A 23,399-nucleotide genomic window follows, 5' to 3' on the forward strand; every position below is an offset into this window, starting at 1 on the left:
TTTTAGGCTTTCTTTTTTGCAAAAGGGTCTAGGACTGCACAACCTGCAGGAGACCTGCAGCTGCAATGCTTTCAAAGTTTGTGTCTATTGAGATCCTTGGCCTAAAAGCTGTTTTGCTCAAGCTCTCCATAGGGTCTAGGATGTGGCTGTTCTAAGAATTTTTTGAGAATTTTAGAGAAAACTGTCACCTTATTTTCTGTGTCTTTTACAAGAGAGTTTGTCAGTGTGGAACCTGTCCCTGGATGAACTGTGCTGAAGAAAGGCACCTTCCCCTTCACCAGGAAGAGGAGCCTTATGTAACTCCTCCTCACTGATTGCACAGATGCATTCAAAAAGCTCTGTATAATTTATTCATCCTCTCATATGCATAGCTTCAACAGCACTGACATGATGTGGCATTTTTGCAAGTGGTGTGGAAGTTGCAATGAATTAATTGTCTAGGCGGTCAGGCTGGATTTTGAGCTGCCAGCAAACTTCACCTTGTTGCAGATCAGTGCAGCAAGCAGTGGAGGGAAATAGCTGTGCTTTTTAAGGTCCTGTTTTCCTGCTTCATTCCTCCTTTTGCTGCTGTTCGCTGAACAGTAGCCATTCAAACACTGCAGGTGTTTGAATCGCTTTTAAAGAGATGTTTCAGTCTTTACCTTCACATGGAAGTACCTCTGTCTTTTAGTCCTCCACTGCTTCCTGCCATTCTCCTTGAGGATTCGCTCTTGGGGCTCCCAAAAGAATAGTGGAGCAGGCAATGGGAAGGGCAGAGCAGATGCTGTCCTGTAAGTTAATGTGGCACTATACTGTGGGTACACCCCTACCAGTTGTGCAGTATGCTCATGGGCATTTCAGTCTGTTCTCCCTTCTTGTATCCAGTATGATTTAATATCAGTAGCTCATTAACACCACTAGTGATAGTGTATGCAGAGAAGTTTTTGTCATTTATCTAGATGTCGATCTACTGAATGTTTTGAAAATTAGCAGCAGAGTTATGGTACCACATATCTCAGCTCCTGGGTACTCACTGAATGTATCTCATCTTGCTCTGTGGTAGCTTTACTGTTTTACCTGTGAGATGGATGCTTCTGTGAACAGCAGTCATGCCTTGGGTTTGCACTGCAGACATACCTCTACTGGGGAAGGTATTCGAGTTGTTAACAATGCCATACACTGCATGAATTAACATTACATTTTGGAAAATCCACTTGGGCTAAAGAGACCTTAACAACAACAACAACAAGGTTATTTCACAGCATTTGCCATCCCCAGAATGATTCTACCTATAATGAGAGCTGGATCCTCATAGGATGAAAAAAGCTTTTAGTTTTAAAATGAAGATTTACCTGCTTTATGCACAGACAAAAACAAACAAAAGGCAAAAATACTTTTTTTTTCCTAATAAATATCCTGTTCTTCTATACATACAAGTCTTTTTCTTAACCACTTTTCCCCTTGGTTAACAGCCTGTTATATAGTACGTTCAATAATTCAAGACTGAGCTAAAAATAGGTTTGGTCTACTTTCTTGGAATATCCTCTGGGAGTATAGAGAAGAGAACTGGAGAAGCAATTATTTCATGCTGCAGCTGTATATTTAACTGCGTTCTTTCTCACTCAAGTGGCATCTGCATTCTCACAGCTGAGGTAATGGAGGAAGTTAGGACTCTTAAGTGCATCTGTGAGTCGTGGGAGGTGATTATCACAGCAACCAGAAATTTACCTCCTTTGCACCAGGCAGTTCTTTGTGTGGACTGCTTCTGATTAAAGTGTCCACTCTTCAACATACATCATCATCTGTTTGCTAAGGTCTTGATTAAAATGTTAATTAATTAATCAACTGATGAAAGTCTTCATGCATCTGATGGAATGGAGGCTGCTATATGATTTGCCTTATTTCTGCAGTATATCTATACAGGCTGAAGATAGCACAAGCGTTGTCACAAGAGGCTGCTTCCAGCTGATCAGTTCTCCAGTGCTAATACGTGGGGAGCCAATAAATGACTCATTTCTTTCGGAAAAGTCTCCTTGGAATCAGCCTTTTCCTTCAATTTATTATGGGCTGGATTAGTGGCAATCACAGAGTGAAACAACCCTAGCAGCACAAGGAAAGAGTAAGATGCAGGATGTAAAACAAAATGAAGGTCAAGAAAACTGGTCTAAACTGATGCATGCCTTGAGTGTGAAAGGCCATCCTACTTCCTCGACAGGGCATTTCAGCCACTTACCTCCAAACGCCAGGACAGGAGAAAATGGAGCTCTGCTCTCTAATGTAGCCACATAAACTTGCAGAACACTTCATCAGTAGATAAATGAGTTACTGAAACAAAAGTTGCAGGAGCCCTTAACCTATTACACAGAGGTTCTGACTCCAGGGAGTTACATATTAAGTGCAGAAAAGACGTGTGTCAGTGACAGCTAAAAAATCATGACAAACTAACCCAACTCTCTTCAAGCCTCTAGAGCTAACAGCACATGCATATATAACATTTTTATAAGGCATGCAGCTTTTCACTAGAGGAACTATGGAGAACAGGTACAGTGCAGGCATATGACTTTTGGGAATGTGACTGCTGAGCACGGTTTTGCGGTAAAAATCAAAAATACACTAACTGCTTCCAAAATTATAAGGTTAAAGAAATGCAGAAAAATGCAGGTAATTCTAGTATAATTTTAGCCCTCAAGTGACCCCAAATCCTTGTAGAAATGCAAGTAGGTTAAATATTTGCAGGTGGACTGTTGATAGTTACAGCCTTCAAGTTTGCCAGCAGAGCACTGGCAGAAAAAGCATTTTACAATGCTAAGAAGCTGAATTTAGGAGGAGTTTCCACCACTAGGAAACATGATGCTTTAAATTTTGCCAATTACTTTTTTATGATCATTGTTAATAAGTAATACTACAATGACATGATTGAGGGTGACATACACTGCATCTAAGCTTTTAAACTATTATGAATGCTACAGAGACTCCATCTTCTATATCTTATTCAGCATCTTAGGTTAGCCTGATGAGGCCTCATTCCATTTTGTCTTAGTCTTTCCCTGCTCTTTCAAGCTTCAGAAACCTTACCAAACATGTCTGCCTTTTACAAATGGCAATAAATGCAAGAAAGTAGTCAACAGAATATAGTAAGATTAATAATCATGCCAATTTGCCAGAGAGGCAAGTGGGAAGACTAAAGACAGTCCAAAGTAAATTCCTTCATGACACAGGAAGAAAACAACCACTTGGGAGTGAAAGATTAAAGGTTCATTGAAGCCAGCAGCTGAGGAGTGCTGCCTGAGGAAGAGCCAGCTCACAGCAGCACTTCCCCAGTATACTCTCCCAGACAGCAGGTTTTTCATGCTCAAGGACAAAACCAGAAGTTCTTTTTTCCCCTTCCCATTCAAGAGACTTGCTGACTTCTGTTTCATGAACTTCTGCACTCTTCCCCTAAGCCCATTAAAATTACATCATGGCTGTGATCTCCACAGCTTAATTCATGAGAGATGTAAAAAAATTTTTAAGTGAGGTTTTAGTTTTATGCCTTCTGTTTCACATCTTCTTTTGACAGAAGAGATGTAGATACCTGTCTTTCATATCATTCAGGATGCAGACCCTGTCATAGTGTCCCCACTTGTTGGAGTCCAGGGCATTCCTTTGGTTGCCCTGGAGGGTCAGGGACCTGGGCAGGGGGGTCTGGGACCCCAGCCCAGAGCTCAGAGAGACACTGGCTTTGATTTCAGTCCATGGGAAAAACTTCCTACACTGAGAGAAGGTTTACAGGCCACAAGAGTGTGAAAAATAGTAGTTTAGCTTATCACAGGGTGAAAAAATAGTAATTTTAGATTGCTAGCATTGAAGTGAATGGGGACAAGATGGAGAATCTGGGGCGTTATCTCCTTCTTCTTCTCCTTCTCCTTCCCTCACTCCATTGCTGCATTGACGTGGCACAAAGTAGTTAGTGAGGATTGGGTCAAAGTAAAGATGACCTTTTTAGTAATAGTGATAGACATTGGTAAGAAATAGTAAACAAGAAATACGTAGCAATTAGTATAAAAGATAAGGACGACCCAGCTCGGGGTGGGGAGACGTGAGGAGTCCATGCAGCTGCAAACACCTTGTTGGACTCTGAGAATATTGTAAGATAAGAACCAATAAACGAAGCATGCAACGTTGAAAAATCTAAACCTGAAGACTCCGTCTCTTCCTTCGGCTTGGCTCAGAGCTGTGCAGGGGGGCAAAGAACCCTGAAACCACCTGAAAAACGGGGAAAGCCCCCGACACCCGCTTATCTCTTTTTCAGGCTGAAGTGCACAATATGTCCTAGTTCTTCAATAGCCTCGAAGGAGGAAAGTTTCTCCCTATGCAATGACAGGATAAAACTGAAAATGCAAGACAAAATTGACTTCAGTGTTTCCTCAGTCTTTTTTTCAAAAGGACAAACTCCAGAAGGCAGTTTCTTTCCTGTAAACTTTAGCTAAACAGTGCCAGATGGGATTGCACTTCCTGAGGTGTTAACAAGGACATGGCCTGTCCTCTCCAACAGCACAGGTCCTACTGCTTTCAGGCAGCAACAGTTCAGTCTGTGCTATTGATCTGGAAGTGTCAGTTACCGCATGGGGACAAGCCGCTTTATCTCAGGGATATAAATAACAGTCTGAGCATATGGAGAAGAGAGTGCTCTTGGTCTAGAACCAACTTCATATTTACAAGTTTAGTTTTTAACATCTGGTCTAGCTCACAGGGACTGGGAACATGTCCTGACACTGAGATTGTTCCTTCTTATGTTCTTCTTCAATCTTCTGGCACTTAGCTCTTGTGGGTTTCAGCGTTGACCTTGTACTCTTACTCAAGGTGAAGGCCACTTTTGCACAGATATTGATGCTGCAAAATATGCTTCTTTGTTACCTCACAATACTATGTTACCCTGACTAAAAGCAGAAAAAAATGGGCCTCCATAGATGTAATAATTGAAAAGTGCTTATTTGGCAAATAACTCATCAGCCAAAAGCCAGGAAAAAAATCAGGCTGCTAACAAGTTTTGCCATCAGCATTCAGCGACACTGCAACTTGAGAATGGGAATGAACTGGGACTTTCTGAAAGTCTACAGCTAAACCAGTAAAATTTCAGGCTCAAAACCCTTACTGCATTTCCCAAAAACATCAGTAGAAGTACTTTGTGGTTCATAAGAAAATTAATGTGTAACGTAAATGTTGACCACACATTCACTGTTCTCTTCTGTGTCTGTATATTTACATGTTGCATTCTTTGAACGTTATTTCTTAGGACAAATGAAAACTCTGAGAGAGCCAGTACTGCAGTACCCTCATCCAGCTCTCTCAAACTTTGGGAAACTTTTATTTGTGTTTCTATTTTTAAGCCTGAAAGTTAAGGAGTTAGATTAAAACTATGCATTTAAATAATTTGTAATTAAGTGTCCCACAAGCTACTTCATCTTCTCCTTTAACTACAGAGATGGGAGATCATATACTCCTCTACAAGGCAGCATTTCAAATGCTGCACCTTTTCTGCATGCACACACTGTCCAGGTGTGTCTGTCTACTTCAGTGGCAGGATAGCAGTGCCCTTGGCATAACGAAAGGGCTGTTTCCTGCCACAGGAAGAGCCGTCATACCCTTCCATGGCTGGAAATTGCTTCTGCACTTGTGATTCTCTATCTTCACCAGGGATTCGGGAGTGCTGTTGAAAGCAACGTTCACTTGCAGCCCAGAAAACGCATTGTGTCCTTGGGTTGCAGCCAAAACAGTGTGGCCGGCAGGACCCCTTTGCTTTGGTCTGGTGACACCCCACCTGGAGTGCTGCGTTTAGGGAATGGCTTCGGGCTGAAAGAGAGTAGGTTTAGACTATATAGTTAAGAATTTCTTCCTACTAAATAGTAGGAAGAAGTTCTTGACAGTGAGGGTGATGAGGCTCTGGAACCAGTTGCCCAGGGTTGTGAACACCCCACAGCTGGAAGTATTTAGGGTCAGGTTCGATGGGACTCTGAGAAACCTGATCTGGTGCAAGGTACTCCTTTCCACGGCAGGGGGGTTGGAACTAAGCTATTTTTATGGTCACTTCCAACCCAGGCCATCCTGTGATTCTATTGAAACTGTGTGTATGCATCCAGAAAGTGTCCATCACTGGGCTTTCTCTGGGTACAGCTTGGACTGCTATTGTAGACGTCAAGGTCTTTCAGTCACCGGGGAGATAAGAAGATTAAGGCTGTTACTGCAGGCAGTAAAAATGTACCGATCCCTCAGAATTTGAATAAGCCTGAAAGGTTTTTGCTCGTGAAGGACATCCAGCGCAGACCGCCGCGCCTCGATGACTGCAGCGCGATCATCCGCAGCGTTTTACCACCACCCAGTGGGGGCCGCGGGCACAGCCCGGGACCGGGGGCCACCGGGTGTGTCCCTGCAGGAGTGCCTCCCCCTGGCCCGGGTGATTCCCGCAGTGGCCTTTTCCCACGGCCGCAGGCGTTTGTTCACCCGCCGTGGGCACGCGTAGCTCCCGTGGGAGCACACACCCGCACTCACCCCGAGAACTCGGGGCTCTTCCTTAGAAAGTGTGTTTCCCGTCTTTTTCGTGTGCAATGCCCTGTGATGCAAGTTTTGATTGTTGGTTGTTGTAATAATACTAATAATAACAACATTAATACCAACAACATTAAAAATAATAACAACATTAATAATGCTAACAGCAACAGCAGCAACAACAGCAAAACCAACAACAATGTTGGGGGTTTGTGGTGGGTGTTTTTTCTTTGATTTTGTTATTTGTGGGGCCTGGGGTTTGAGTTGGGTTGGATTGGGTTCTGGAATTTTTTTTGATAGAGGTGGGTTGGTTAGCGGGTTGGCTGGCTGGTTGGTGGGTTGGTTGGTTGGTCTATCAATTGGGGGATTTTATGCACTTCCTCACAAAAGAAATAAATGACCTTTGGAATTTCATGTGGTGAATTGGCCTACTGATACATTTTTGAAATTGTCGGTTATTACTGGTTTTTCATTCTCTAGCTGTTTCTTAGTCTGACCTGTTAAAATGGCTACTTCAACAGTCCCACCTGGAAGCCACCTGTAGTGAATGCAAACGCAGGACCATATTTTCTTGCTGGTTGCTATCACTCTCTGGTGGTTAAGCCACTCATAATGGTTGCTAGATGGTTGCCTTTTCCCCCAGAAAACTGTGGAAATAAGTGCTTATCTTGGGACTTCTGCCCACAGTTTCTACAATACTGTGTGTGCACAAAACAATGCCCTTTCACTGAAACACTTCTAGTCTCTAAAATCAAGAGATGTATTGCCTTGCAGTAGGCAATGTGCTGGTCTGCACGTAAAGCTTGGTAGCCAGAGTAATAAAAAGATTTATTAGGTTTCTTCTGGCTTATTAAGACAAAGCTAACAGAACCAGCCAGATGTTGTAGCAGCATATGGGGACCATAAGAATGATCATATCACATTAGATCAAAGGTCTATCCTGTTTAGTGGTTCTGTTTCAAAGTGTAACCAGTTGCAGATGCCTCAGGAAGACTGTAACAATGCAGGCATGTACTGCTACTTTTACAGATTGCACACTTGTACTCTACAGATTTTACTGATCTCTGAACCTGACTGGGTGCCCTGGCATTTTGTAGCCTTCTGTACTTCAGCTCATCCTCTCTGCCACAGGCAAACTTTTAATGTTCATTGCTGGAAGATAGAGGGTTCCAGATTGTTTGTATTAATTTTGCTTTGAAACCTTTAGGTTTTTGTTTACATTTTATGCTTTTTTAGAAGAGACAGTAAACAAACTCTTTTTCTGGCCACAGATGATGTAGCAGATTTCTCTTGTCCTTCCTTTTTCATTCCTTTATGAAGTAAAGCATCTAACCAAAGAGTTTTCCACACATGAAAACCATATCTAGGATCATCCTGGCTACACTTTTACTTTTCCTAGCATTCCTGTACCTTTATTTTTTGAGCAGGGAAACTCTGGACCAGACCAGAAATATCATTAGAATTGTGTCTGAACAAATGAACTGCATGCGTCAAATGGAATCCATTCCTTTGTGGAAACATGTCCTGGGTGAAAAACAATGAAAAAGAGTGGCATGTGGGACTCAATCCAGTATTGAAGATAATAAATCACAACCTAAGTTTGGAAAGTGGTAAAAGTGGCGTCACAGGTAAGTGTATGAAAAACACAGAATACAGGTGGATTTTTTAATAGTGATTCCTCTGCTGAAGAAAAAAAAAAAAAAAAAAAAAAAAAAAAAAAAAAAAAAAAAAAAACCAAACAAACAAACAAAAAAAACCACCACACCAACACAAACACCACACCACCAAAAAGCAAACACAAAACACCAAAAAAACCCCACAAACAAACAAACAAATAACAACAACAAACACACACACACCCCACACCCCCCCCACACACACCCCCCCAAAAAACCAAACCAAACCAAACCAACCAACCAACCAAACAAACAAACAAAAAACGGCAAGGAAACTATTTTCTGCCATGCTCTCTTTATGTCTCAAGCTTGCATTGTGGCACCTCTTCAGGTTTAGCAGGTTAACACATCTACAAATTTACAGGTCCACTACATCTGATAAAACATAATTGCACAAAATGAAGCACACAGGAATTACTTATTTGTTATGCAGATAAGTAGAAACCTTCTTTCTTGTCATGGCATATTTTTGGCTTTAAATGGAACACCACAGTTCTTGAAATAAGTATTTCAATGCACAGATTAAACACATTTCCCCTTAAGTGCTGTCTGTTTCCAAAGATGGTTCTTTTTCTTCTTGACAGGCACTGAGGCACCTAGGAATATCACAGTTTGAAAACTGGAACTACTGGAGTAGTCACACTCATTTGCTTTCTTTCATTTATTAAAGAAACATCAGCTAAAACATAAATACTTTGTTCTGAAAAAGTAGACTTCTACCATATAAGGAAAAATATAATTTCCTTGGACTGTAACTCAAGGGAGACACCTTCGACCTATTACTTTTTGCTTCAGGAACCTTCGTAATATTGTCAACATGTAAGTGCTGTACTACACCATAGAACCTTTTGGAAAAAATACGTAATCTCTGTCCTGTGAACAGATGTAAAGGAAAGTCCTAATTCCTGCTGTCATATGTACAAAGTCAGGGACTTTAAGGAAGGCTGTTATAAAAATATCAAAATAACAATCCAATATCCAAATACTAGGGAGTACTTGAGAAACATTCATACTAGAAAATACTGTCTTTCTCTCTGAAGTCCTATTGAACTGTTTCCCACAGTATTAGGCAAAGCATTCCACCACAAACTGCCACTCCAAAAGAAAATATCTGAGCTCAAAAAGTTAATAAAACTGTTAAGTTTTATTAAAAGTTAATAAAACATGTATTTCAAGCAGGGCATTAGAAGCTTGAAGGAGCAGACATGATTCTCTTAACCATGGGATTTGAGGCAGGAAGAAAACAGACATCTAACATTACTGGCAGGAAAAAAAAAAAAACCCCACAAACAAACAAACAAACAAAAAACACACCACCACAACACAGCAACTAGACAGCAGATCAAAACTGCCACAGACAAGAAACATGATACCTTCCAGAAAAAAAAAAAAAAAACAACAAACCTGTTTCATAGAAATATATTGGTGAGACATGTTAGACAATAAAACAACCTTAATGTGGAAGGTCAAGGCTATCACACATTTAATATCCAGGGTCATAATTTCAACTACTACTATGTTGCAGGGAGGATGATAAATTCTCAGTATTCTCATCCGGGGGGGGGGGGGGGGGGGGGGGGGGGGGGGGGGGGAAGGAAAAAAAAAAGTCTATGTAATTTACAATAAAAAAGTAATTACAAAAATGGTAGAGAAGTGGAAGAAAAAGTGGCTTTCTTTGCCAAACAAACACAATAGAAAAAAACAAAGAGATATGAATGGAAAAGTCTCTAGCACGGCCACGAGGAGTGCAAGCAGAGAACAAAAGGTGCACTCTGTTTGATAAGAACCAGAAGGGGGTTTTGTAACATTTAGGATTGGAGGCTGGCCTGCGAATGGAGAGATTTATTTTGCAAGCTCTGTGTGCAGGGAAAAAAATAGGGTGTTGAAATTGTTCTCTTCTGAAACTACAAGTTAATATCTTATGTTCATTATCAAACTTACTAACTCCAAAATGCACTTGTCTTGGTCACATGGAAAGGTGGGAGTCTTAATAAAGTAAAAATTTTCTAAAGCTTATACAACAATAAAATACACATAGTGTGTCAAATCTGCAGGCTGTTAGAATTCTAGCCTTTATTCCAGTACCCATCTAAATGTACTCAATCAAATTGATAAGTAAGTTAGATGTATTATGGCTAATATCACTGTATCTGTCTGTGTTACAAAATGATTTTCAAAGAGTTTAACGTCATATACTAAAATGGACCACTATCAGGTACTGTCAGTTCAGGCAAGACATATCCTTCGCCTTTTTTGATTCATACAGAACGGTGTTAAGACAGTTATTTCTCAAGGATAAAAGGAATGTCAAAACAATCCTGTATTTGCAATCATGTGCTGTTTGACTTTCCTGATCTATTTCTTAACCGGTGTTTAGAGAAGACTCAGTGCATTTGAGGTGGGAGGAGGAAGGAGGGGGCAGAAGCTTTATAATGTCTGGGAGTCTGCAGCCAAATAAACTTACATCCTGACTGATTTAAAAGGTAATTTAGTTTGGAGCTTTTCACTCAGCACCTGGCAAAAGATAAACCAGAATAAGACATTAAAGAAAGTTCACTGTGAGTACCCCAAACTCCTGTCTCTTCTCTGTGCTGTATTCTTCTAGGAATTTTTGTGTAATAAATGTCCACATCTTTGTCTTCAAGGGTCTCCTGAAATGTGATTCTGCTTGTCTAAAATGCAAACAAAATCTCCAGGGGTTTGTACATGGCAGGCTGAAATTTTCAAGTTGCTAGCCAGGGATTAAGAAATTAACTCCACTGTAAACCCTCTACAGATCTATAACTGCTGTTGTTTCACCAAGACTCAGGGTAGCATGTAGCACGCACACACAGTGATTACTGGAGGGAAGGTGAACCTGGTTGTGCAGTACCACCCACTGCTCAGGGATTATGTAGATTTTTAACAGGTTCATCTCCCAGCGCAAAATATTTATTGACCTTGATCTTGATAGCTCCGAAGCTGCACAGTAGAGGCAAAGGCATGTTATGTGTGTTATTCATGTTTCTCACTGCACCCTACCAGGAAGCACTGTGTAGCACAGTGGAGACCCAAGAAGTGACACAGGAGTCCCATAACAACTTTGCAATTTGGTCAACACCAGAGTAGGCTATTCTGAACAAAGGGAGAAGGCAGGATAAAAAGCTGAGCTGTTAATGCTTGCTTAATGTTAATGTTAATGTTAATGTTAATGTTAATGTTAATGTTAATGTTAATGTTAATGTTAATGTTAATGTTAATGTTAATGTTAATGTTAATGCTCCAGTGGTATATTTGCTGCCTGAGAAGTGAGCACGACAGAGGTGCCTGTCACCAATATAGCTGGGAGGTGAAGCCCACTGCCACAGCTGTCCTGGCTTCTCCCACACAGCCTGGGCTGTGTAGGCACACTGATTACAAAGTGTTGCTTTTGGAAAGCCTCATGAAGCAGGTCTGCAGTGTCCAGGGGCATGCAGACCAGGCCAGAATAAAGTTCAAAGGTTAACAACTTTGCTGATTAGAGCACCTGTAATCGAGCTAAGGGCCACACTTGCTATTCACTTAAGGTTGTGCTTGACTTAAATCACAAGGAAGTCAGTGTGTGTCTCTCCCCTTATCTCTGCCAGAGGAAGGGTAAAAAGTTCTGTTATCTTAAGAGCACTCGTGAATATCTTTGTGTTGTGGGCCACTCGAGTGTAATAAGGCCACCAGACCCTGTCTGCCAGAGCACTTTCAGATAACTCTCTTCAACTGTCTGCAGGGAAAGTGTCAAGGCTAAGACAAAAACACATAAAATGGGCTTTCACAGGAGACGTGTGATCCTGCAGTGGGGAGAGGTCAGGGTGGCTGGAGAAAGGGCTGTAAAAATCTTTAACGAGCAATGGCTTCTGCAGGGAAGAAGTCAGGGACAGAAGAAAAGCCACAGGCAGCTGCTCGATCCCTTGATGTGGTTACAGCCATGAACCCAAAACTAAGTTTGTTTCTTTCATGGTGGTCATGAAAGGAGATACAGCGCATTGTGTGTACCTACCATTGTCAGTTTCTGAATATTTCACTGTTCATGAAAGTGGGAACAAATCACAAGATTTTATTTATTGCTGATATGGTTTACCAATAATACTTTTAATTTTAGAACTTTAAGAAAGACTACAGATCTATTACATTTTCTGAGAAATTTACCATTTTGCTGTCAGCCGGATCTTGGCAGCTGTTGAAAAAAAATCATATTTATAGAATAAAAGTAGGAGTTTTAAAACTGTGATTTCCCCACTTGCTTAAATATCAGTTTTCATTTTGTGCATACCTGTGTTTTATACATAAAGAAAGAGAGGTAATTAAGCTTCTTCTATTTTTACTGAAACAAAAACATGCCTGAAGATACTGAAAGATGGCATCTGACATTTCCCCACAAGTTCAAAAATATCGTAAAACCAGATATTTAAGAGATATTTTGGAGCTGAAAGAAAATGTAAACGGACTTCTATATACATACACACAAGTATAGAAATACATGTACATATGACCCTGCCCACAAATACATACTGATTGTTAATAATATACTAAAATATTTATATTTCATTTGCCATACTAATGATGGCTCAACAGTTTCACTGGAATACTGAAGTGAAACTTCATCCTTTCTAACCTGGCATGACAAACCTTTGCATGATTTCAATGATATTGGGTTTTTTCATGCTTATATACAGTCCTTATACTATCACACTCTTTCACTTTTATACACTCCTTATACTTTTATGATAGTAATTCCTTAGTAAGTATTCCCAACCTTACAAATGCTGCTTTGAAAACAAGGCACTCATTCCATCTTTTTGTTATGCCAGCAAATAAATTCTTAAATGTTTCCCAAATTACTTTATGAATAGTCTGTTCATGGTTAATTTATCTCCATTCTTTCATGCCAATTGCTTAGAACACTGTGAGTGTATTTCACTACACGCACCTATTTTTTTTTTTCCTTAGTGGTACTGATTTCCTCAACAAATGCTGAAACTGACTGAGAGCTGCTCCTTGAAGACCCCAGGTGATGACAGGTCTGAGGGATGTACATGAAACCTTGGAAAAGAAAATCAAGCCATTGGATAACATTTTAACTGGTGGTTCTGAAAGCTTAGCAATAGCACATGTGCAACTCCATCTATTTCAAATGTGGTTTGGAAAACCGTCACAGCAGAACTCACCTTGCAAAGGACGGTTTTGGTGATCTGAACATTAGCCCCATGGTTTTGTGATGTGGCCTATCCTTCATGAGCACTGTTCGCTCTTGTAATAGGCTATTAGACTACACTGCCAGTAGCAGATTTTCAGGAAGGTAATGACCATCTAATTAGTGAGTTCAAAGTGTTCCTTTATAAGTATGTTGATCCCTTATCTTATCTTCTTGCAGAGTGCAAGGGAAACTGAGAAGCCAGCTCCTGGGTTTATTGTGATCCTGCCTGGTCATTCTAAGAGTAATTTCCTTGCCTATCAGGAGACAAGGAGGCATATATTGTGTGGGCAGAAGAATTTGTGTTCTTGTCAATGACATAGGCCACAGAGGTCAATGGTATTTGGACAAGCCTGCCTGAAAGCCCCTATAAATTTTCAAAGGTGAATGAGGCAGACTTAGAGACTGGATGCATTCTGGATGTGCAGGAGGAAATATAAAATGCCACTTTCTAAGGGGAAACAGAATATTAAGTCTCATAAAAACCTTTAAGAGGCTATATTGTTTCCCCAATGGAAGTAGAATTCTGCCCACCCAGATTTTGTTTTACCAGGAAGACACATAGAAGAATACTTGATATTAATGCATACAACACATGTGAGCCACCAAGGCAAAAAGTAAAGCTTTCTTTCAGACACCTCTTCTACCCCCATTCCTGTTTTGCCACCACCTATTTAGATGCAACTCCTTTAGCAGAGGCATTTTGTCACTAACATGGTGATGAAATTTTCCACCATAGCTCCTTTCCAGATGTGTCTCACCCTCTCTTTCAAAATAAAAGTGGACATAGGCACAAAGAAACACATATAATTTCACTCTGTTTAGGAATAACAGTACTGTTTCATGAACTATGAATCCAGATTATGTTATTCTCTATGTTTCTTAAAAACTGTTTTTGTCAGAAAACGCTTTGGGATTCTTTTCTACAGCAACACACTAAGGCAGGCCTTGAAATGTCTTGATGAGCTTATCTGGATATACAAGGAATATCTCTTTTTTCTATTAAGTGGAATAATACTGGGTATTTAATATAATTTTTTATATTTATATATATTAATATATACATTGAAGAAGTGCAGTGAAAACAGACATGTTTGGTATGCAAGGAGTTGGGGAGCCTTTTTTACTTTACTGTCTTTGGATTTGTGCCAAATCCACTTTTCATGCATATGTTCTGAAGTGCTTGCCAGCAGAATAGTTTTGTTGTCATTTATCACAATTACAAATCTGAAAGATAATTGTGAGCTTCTTCAAAAACTGACTCCAAAAATATAGAGAATAGGAAATTGATCTTAGGTTTTCAGATTCCTAGACAATTTAATTCCATCAGACACTGTCCCATATTTGGATAATTTTGATTTTCCTGGAGTATCTGTGATTTGCTTAAAAACACATATATGTCAGTACCAGATCATAAGCCAGTCCTGCAATCTAATGCAAAACCCCCTTTAAAAAAAATAACAGTTAAAGAAGGATACCAGAAATCTTGGGAGCTGCTCAGAATCTCCTCTAGAATCTAGTCTTAGCATTCTGAGAAAATGCACTACATTGATCTGTATTTTCTATATTTGTTTTAGTTTCTCAGAAACTGGGATCTGCAAAATTTCTTTTATCATCAGTAATAACAGGAGCATATTCCTACAAGAGAGCTTTACAGTCATTTCATATTTGCAAAATCTATTGGCTTTTAATTTTGGTTTGCTTCTTCTGTTCATTTCTCTACTCATACGAGGACCAGTGCTTGCTTCTTCCTGATCAGTCACATATTTTTAAAAATGTTTGGGATGGCTCTCTGGCAAGTTCAAGTGTGATCTGCAGAGATGCAGCTAGAGTGAGGAAAAGATGAGAGAGAAAGGGTAAACCACAGAATAACAGATGGAAAATTTGGGACATATTTAAGAAAATTGGTAGTTTCCAGGAAACTCAGTTGGAGACCAAACTGAAAATTTTCCAAGCAAAAAGACAGTACATATGCATGTGATACTTATCTGCTGTATTTTAAGAGAGTTCTCACAAATTTATGAGGGTATTTGGAAGCGGACAATTTGCCCAGCCCCAGTAACCCCAGAGGCTGTTAGGAGACTGGATACCACAGGCTCAGAGCACAGCTTTGAGCCTCACTTATCACAATGATGGAAGATTTGTCAAAACTGAAAGTGTTTTCTATCTTACCAAACTTTCTCACTTTAAATGGCGAGAAAAGTAGGGATGCAGACCTAGAGAAGGCCTATTTTTCCCACCATGGCAAACACAGTTGATGTACATACGATATATACACCTAACTAGAGTAAAGAACCGGTAGTTCTGTTGGGAGACCATTACATGTCTGGGATGGAAACAGGTTTGAACTAAGAAAAAAAAAAAGAAGTGAATCAGGGTTGAAGGGAACAGTAATGTAAGAAATAGATCTTTGCATTTATAAAATCTTAGGAATAAGCTATTTTAGAATTAGATATGTCCTATGATATATTTTCTCTGTGATACATGTGCGCACATCATAGAGAAAATACAGACAGAACAGCACAGCATATCTTAGTTTGGTTTCCTCTGAGCTTTTGCTTTTTATCATTTACAGATGTGAATTTGAAACCAATATTTAAGACGTAAAAAAGAATCACACTTTGAAGAAAAGGAGCCATACAGCTGAAGAACCTCTCCGCCAGCTGCTTTTCTGACTTCAGGAGTCAGAACACCGCAGAAGAAACAATTTGTTCTGTAGAGTAACCATTTGTCAGAAACAAGCAGGAGGGACAATCAATTGCAAAGCAAGGTCAGAGCAATTTTGCTTCCAGTTTCTCTGAATCAGTGACAATACGTTTTCTTTTGACAAAGGAAAGAAGGAAGGAAACTTTCTTCAAAAATAAAAATACACAGAGAAAAAAACCAGCAGTGTTTCTGTGAGGGTAAATTGTCAGATATTAGGCAGTATTCATACAGCTTTTGAAGAGATGACATATCTCCATTCCCATCTATCAAATGGACTGTGTTACAGGAAGATTCTTAGTTCTCTGATTTCTAGAGGCTCATATTTTCCTTCTGTCCCCTTCAACTTGTAGACAATAATAACCTGATTTCTCTAAGTGGGATCAACCAATTAATATGCATAGCACACATCTCTGCTTAAAATTGTTCATGTTGCCTGATTTGAAAAGATAGCAAGATGGAAAAAAGCACTCTTGCAGACAATGCTTTATTTTGTCATTCATTATTTTGCTACAACTCTTCTGCTAGGTGATAAATGATGCCTAACTATATTCGCCTCTCTGATGAAGTGAGTATGGGATGACATTCTAGAAAGTAGATAGCCAAGACTGGACAACATGGGTCTAAGCTCTATGGAAAGGAATCTTTCTCACTAGTCCTAGGCCCTTGTACAGTGTCACTGTGGTTTTAAGCCATTTCAGAACAGCTTTGCTACATAGCATGGCTGGATAATTTGTAATGTCAAAGCTTCATGAATGTTAAGTTCTTCCAGAATCCTGTAAATGGTTTATGAAATTTCTCATCTAAATGATTATGCGTCTGTAAAGGGGCTTGTTTGTTAAATCTGAAGTGTTGGTGAGTCATTTTAGCTTTGCTGTCCATTACATAGCATCTATTTCCTAATCTTACATAGCTATAAATTCCAAAATTAAACTAAATTTTATAATTAATCTAAATTTACCCCAATGACAGCTTCTGGTGATCCATGTAAGATATGTTTTATCACACTTCCTCAACTCAAAAAAACTTTATTTTTAAACCTGCTACAAGCAATCTGGACATTGAATAATTGAATGTTAAAAGAAAGGGCTTCTTTCTTCAACATGCATTTTTCCACTGTTACTACCTAACAAAATGAAAAATACCATTTTCCAGAACAGCATAATTAATCAAGATTTGAGGCTTGGTAGTAGTGACATCTTTTCAGGAAATAACTTTGGGCACTGGAAAAAATAACCTAGTAGTGAACAGTTCACCCACTCTGGAAAATATGACAGTAAGTTGCGTAACTGGACAGAATGTAATTTTACAATCTATTGTAGCATAGATATATTTAATGTGTTCAACATTAACTTTTTTGTTTGTTTCTCTTTCACCATAATTCAGCAAAAAATTAATTTCAAATCAGTGTTTCGAGATCAGGGATAGAAACAGCTAAGCCTGGAAGAAAGGGTAAAGTCGGTCAACAGTGTCAAAGTCTGTATATACTTATCTTTGACTGTGGCCCAAGAGCATCAAAATGCATGATCATTTTTCTACAGCAAATGAAGCTACGTATATTATAAGATGGCAACAGTGAAGGATTTATTTCAGGTATGAATACCAATATTCATAAGGAATGAAATAACAATTCTAGAGCCCTATGCAATCCCAAACGGATGTGTGCAATGCTTTCTTTTGTTCTGCATCGCAACATCTGAATGCTCCATCATCTGTCCTTGATAAAGGGTCTCCTGACTTTGGGACCTGAAATTGTTTTCATGTGATAGGATTGGTTCTGAATTAGAACTTTAGCATGATCATAAGAAATCATATTAAACAATGCCACTGTTTATTTTTTTAAAATTGTTTTGTATTATTTGCTAGAAAAAGCCCGTGAGGCTGCCTTCCAAATACTTCACTATGATGACTCTATGTGCACCATACTGTATGCACTTACATGTGACAAGTACTTTGCCAATAAACACATAAACTCTAACATATACAAAACATTTTCTGCCAAAATAAGCCCAAGCAAATACTTGTCTGTTGCTGAATTTCAACAGGGGAGGAATTCAAGACAGGGTGACTTAACAGTTGAACAAATGTAAACAACACTTGGGGGTCTGAGAGCTTGATTTATGATTTTGGACAAAAACCAGCAAAAAGCAGTACCCCATCTGTGCACCATTATACAGTGGCAGGACTAAATTCCAGATCCCCACTTGCCCAGCAGACTTTAGCAATTCTTTGGCTTGGTGTGGCATGGCAACAAAGCAAGGTCTACTACAAACCCTTCTTTATCAAAGATGGAGGTGTTAGCTATCTCAAATCCCCATGTACCACTCTGTCTCTAAATAACGCAAGCACACAATCAAAACAAAATAGTGATGGCATGATGCATAGAGATAGCTATATCACTAATCTCAGTCCCATTCCCACAGGAAAAAAATATGTTAACTTAAAAAAAGAAAAAAAGAAAAAAAGAAAAAGAAAAAGAAAAAGAAAAAGGAAAAAAAAAAAAAAAAAGGCGAGAAAACATGAAAAAACCCCAAACAAACAAAACATAAAACCTCAGTAAAATTATCACTAATGGGTGATGTTGTTGCTAGTTTCTGGAGATAGAACAAACTCCTAACAGACCTAGGCATTCTCCCCAGATGAGCATTGAAATGAAATAAAACTCTGGAAACCATTACATTCTCCTGTATCCTTGCCTTTGGACTTCTCTTTTGTCCTCCAGCCCACTGAGACTTGCATTTTCTTACAAATTAGGTATAGAAAATGTCTCTCTCTGGTGACTGCACTATGAGATTATCTATATGCAGGAACAGAAGCAGGGGGACAAGGTTCCTACTGTTTCGAGGCTCTTCATCACACCTGTGTGCTGTACAAAAAGCCGACCCAATATTGCCTTCTTTTGCCAGCAGAGGACAGTACGTCATCTGCTCAAGTGAGACCTGCTGCCCGAGTGGCAGCCGCTGAGGTATCCTTTGCAAACCACTGATACTTGTTCTGTTTTCTCGAATTTCAGGAGAAAAAAAATGCAGCGAAATTATTTTGAATTACTTTGACTTGGCCTACAAGCTTACTTACTTCATTTGCTTGTAGAGAGTCTTTTCTACTCCAGGGAAGGTTTTCCTCTGTGAATTTAATGCACAGAATGATAGTAGGCACTATGGAGACTGATCTCTCTCTGCAGAACAGTGATGGCACAGACATAATAACTGTAGTTTAGGGTCCAGTTCTGAGAAAGTACTTGCATGAGCTTCCGTGGGAACTGGGATCTCAACAACGGTAGGACCAATTATGTCCCATGAATGCTTTTTGGGGAGTATTTTATACTGTGCATGTATACATCTCTTTGTCCAGGTGTTTTGCAATCTGATGATGAATCTCAGCCTGTCATATGACTCATATTTATCTGTTTGATATTCTCAGCACACATCTGTGACAAATTTATTCTTATTCTCATATGGCAGGTGACTCAAGCAGAACTTGGAGCAGTGTTGACTTCAAAACAGCTGTTCAAAAATCAGAGTTGTCCTATTTCAATGAAAATAACACTGGGAATTTCGGGTTTCAGTTCAGCCTCATGATACTAGCATTTCTACTGCACAAGTCATTTCTCTTTGAAACTGTTTCTCACTCTCTCCTCATTGAAAATCAGACCAAGAGAGCTCACTCAGGCCATGTATTTTACTTTCAAACAAATCAAATAGGCCGCATTGGTCTTACTACAACTGGCTAGTCCAGCAGCTCCCAGGAGGTCTGTGCTACTGCAGTCACCCCGGGCTTTCCTGAGGCTTACACCAGAGGCTTAACCCCTGAGCTACCCAAACCTTTCTTTGGTAATTTTCTGATACTTACATGTTGCCTTACACAATCGAGCCAAGTGCTGTACTGTAGGAATGTATCACAAGTCATGTACGAGGAAAGTTATTGAGATATATGCATTTTTAATAATTGTACAAACTCGTAGCTCCACGGAATTCATTCTTTCATCTTTAGTCCTAGCAATAGTACTAGGGAAGATTGCTAAATGAGGAATACAGATTGGGCCTCCGCAAGAGCGTAAAATTAAAATCACATTTTCTTCCCATTTATTATGTATTGTAATGTACCAAAAAGCTACATAAAAGCTACTGAATATATAGGCCCAGAGTTTCAATTTACCTATATATAAAATACCCACAGAAATAATGGCCTTGTTCCTGCACTTTTAACTTGCTTCAGTACTGGTCTGGGGAGTATATCTAAATCCATTCAGGGCCTGTTAAGCCTCGTGAAACTAGGAACAAAGGCAACAATTACTGGGACTTGTATCAGGTTTTTGTGATAAACATAATTTTCCACTGGGAATGGGACTGAGATCAAACAGTTTTTGTGTAAGGAATTTTATAGGCATTTAAACTATGGCAACTCTTCTGGAGTGGATTCAGATCTACAAATAAAAAGATGCATGGCTCCATTTCCAATCTCTTTAGCTTGCAATTTCTTTCTAAAACATGGTTCAAAACAATTCCCATCACAATTTTTTGTGGGTATTTTTTATTTTCATAATATAATTGCCAAAAATCATATCTCTAAAATGTATGAGATTTGACAAGTAGTATTGACATTATTAAATATGAAAATCATTTTAATGAGAACAGTTAAAATAATATTAAACTAGGCAGTAACCAGTTTCTTCCTAAACCTCTCTGTCATCACAGATGGTTTGGTAGCCAGTTATTGGCAGAATCCTTCCTTTGAGGGATCTAACACCCTCACAATAAATCTGTAAAAGTACATATCAGAATAACTCCCTTTTCTTTAATAAAATAAAATTAAAACAGTCTTTAATAGATTCTAAAGGTGAAAAACTATAACAAAAAACAGGAAAATAAGTATTTTAATGAGGACAGGTAGAAGTCAGATCGTCACACACTCCACAGATCTAAGTGCTTCACAAAGAGAGATTATATCACTCTTTATATAATGAGAGATTATATCACTCTTTGTGAGGCACTTAGCTCTGCCACTATTGTTCAAATTTGAGAGAGAAATTTCAGTATTTCTCACATTGCGAGGTATCAAATAAATTTTAGATTAAAAATTAATGATATTCCAGTCTTGACTGAGCTGTCAGTGAAAGCTGAACTGTATTTGTGAAAATCAAAGTTCTAAAACTTGAATTGAATACTTAGCATTACTGAAAGGGGTACTGTATGAGCTGTGTTCAGCTTGACAAATAGAGGCCAAATAGAAGGTGAGGGGTCATTTCTAGGTTTGAATAAAATTACAATGAAATATGTTGCAGTGCCTTATGCGTGGTCTTCCTCATGCTCGCCCGGGCTAGCTCAGGCACTGCGGTGTGGAACGGTACGGACAGCTGGCAGTGCCAGCTAATCCCATCCTGTGGGGTCTTGGCTCCCACACGACCTCGGCAGCAGGCACAGGTGGTGCAAGGCAACGATGGCAGAGATGGAAAGGCGGACTCTGCTGAGCAGGTCACAAGAGTTTATTGGAGCCCTGGCATGGGACCTCCTGACCTCCAGGTAACTGCCCAGGCAGAGCCCCCAGGCTGCTTGCCAGCACCTTTTATTTGGGGGTGGTACAAGGAGAAGAGGCAGTGGGTGAGCAAATCAGGGATCACCAGGGAGGTGTCACACTGGTGAATGATATTCTCATAAACCAAACATAAATGATAAGGAGGGACCCCCTCTGGATCTGACCTATCACTTGATGGCCTTGGAAGAACTTTCTAGCTCCAGGGGAAGGCCCCGAGATGACAGGCAGACCCCAGAGGAGGGGGGAGTGGGGGATTGACACATAACGGTTGGAGGGGAGAAGAACAGGGAAAGACCATTAGGGAGAACAAACCGGGGTACGTAGAACGAACCATAAATTAACAGCACCTACAATAAAACCAAAACAAATCCCACACCACTACAAGTTTGGAATCTGCCTGTATGAACCATAAATTAACAGCACCTACAATAAAACCAAAACAAATCCCACACTACTACAGAAATTAACTGTTTATAAATGTCAGAAATGCTACTTTTGAGTAATAGAAAAATCAGGCTACTTAAGAAATCAGGCTACTACAGGCTCCTTAGAAATGTAGGAAACTTAATTTTAACTCCTAAATTTGCCTTTGAACACTAAACTGGGAGGAAATGTTGAATCCCTCAAGGACAGACTACCTGCAGACCGACCTCGACCAGTGGAAGAACCCGGCAATCACCAATGATACAAAGTTTAACAAGGGAAAGTGATGGATTCTGCACCTGGGATGGGACAACCCTGGATTTCTGTATGGGGAAGGAGATGATGGAAAGCAGTGCCATGGAAAGGGATCTGGGAGTCCTGGTCAGTGGCAAGCCGAACATGAGCCAGTGTGGTGTCTCTCTCTCTCTTGGAGCCCCCCTGCTCCATTTTTGCCTGGGCTAGCTTGAGAGTCAAACCACAGCTGGAAGGATTTTTCCTCAGGGCCCCATAGATTGCAGAGTGGCTGTGAACCTTTTCCTTCAGAGAGAGCAGGCGCTTGCCAATGGCAAAAGGAAGGGTCTCTGCACTTGATCTGGGGGGAATCAAGGCTTTATTCAGTCTTTCTCCTGTGGTCCTGCCCCTGCAGAGTCAGGGGCCCGGTCCCTGTCCCCCAGCCAAGAGAAATTCCATGCTTATCCTGGCTTTTATCCAAGGTGAAGGGGCTAAACGTGGGGATAAGCCACTACCCAATCAGGGATAAGATGGGGGTGGAACAGAGTTGGATTACATTCCAGTGTGGGAGAATGGATGGGGAAAAGGAGCAGGGACAAACTTCGAGATGCTACATTTTCCAGGGGAACAAGGGAGTACAGAAGAAACCATTACAAAACCCAGTCTAAAAATGAAATACAATATAAACCCAAATAATACACAACAACAAGTCAGCAGTGCCCTGGCAGCCAGGAGGGCCAACCCTGTCCTGGGGTGCATCAGGCACAGCATTGCCAGCTGGGCAAGGGAGGGGATTGTCCCCTCTGCTCTGAGCTGGGGCAGCCTCACCTCGAGTGCTGGGGGCTGGTTTGAATGCAATATAAGAAAGATATTAAACTGTTAGAGAGCATCCAAAGAAGGGTTGCAAAGATAGTGAAGGGCCTTGAGGAGAAGCTATGTGAGGAGTGGCTGAGGTCACTTGGTCTGTTCAGCCTGGAGAAGAGGAGACTGCAAACAGACTTCATGGTCTTCCAGATTCTCATGAGTGGAAGCAGAGGGACAGGCACTGATGTCTTCATAATAATAATCAGTGACAAGTCCTGAGGAAATGGCATGAAACAGAGTCACAGGAGGCTGAGGTATCAAGA

The sequence above is a fragment of the Hirundo rustica genome, chromosome Z (genome assembly GCF_015227805.2).
Source record: "Hirundo rustica isolate bHirRus1 chromosome Z, bHirRus1.pri.v3, whole genome shotgun sequence".
Classification (NCBI taxonomy): domain Eukaryota; kingdom Metazoa; phylum Chordata; class Aves; order Passeriformes; family Hirundinidae; genus Hirundo; species Hirundo rustica.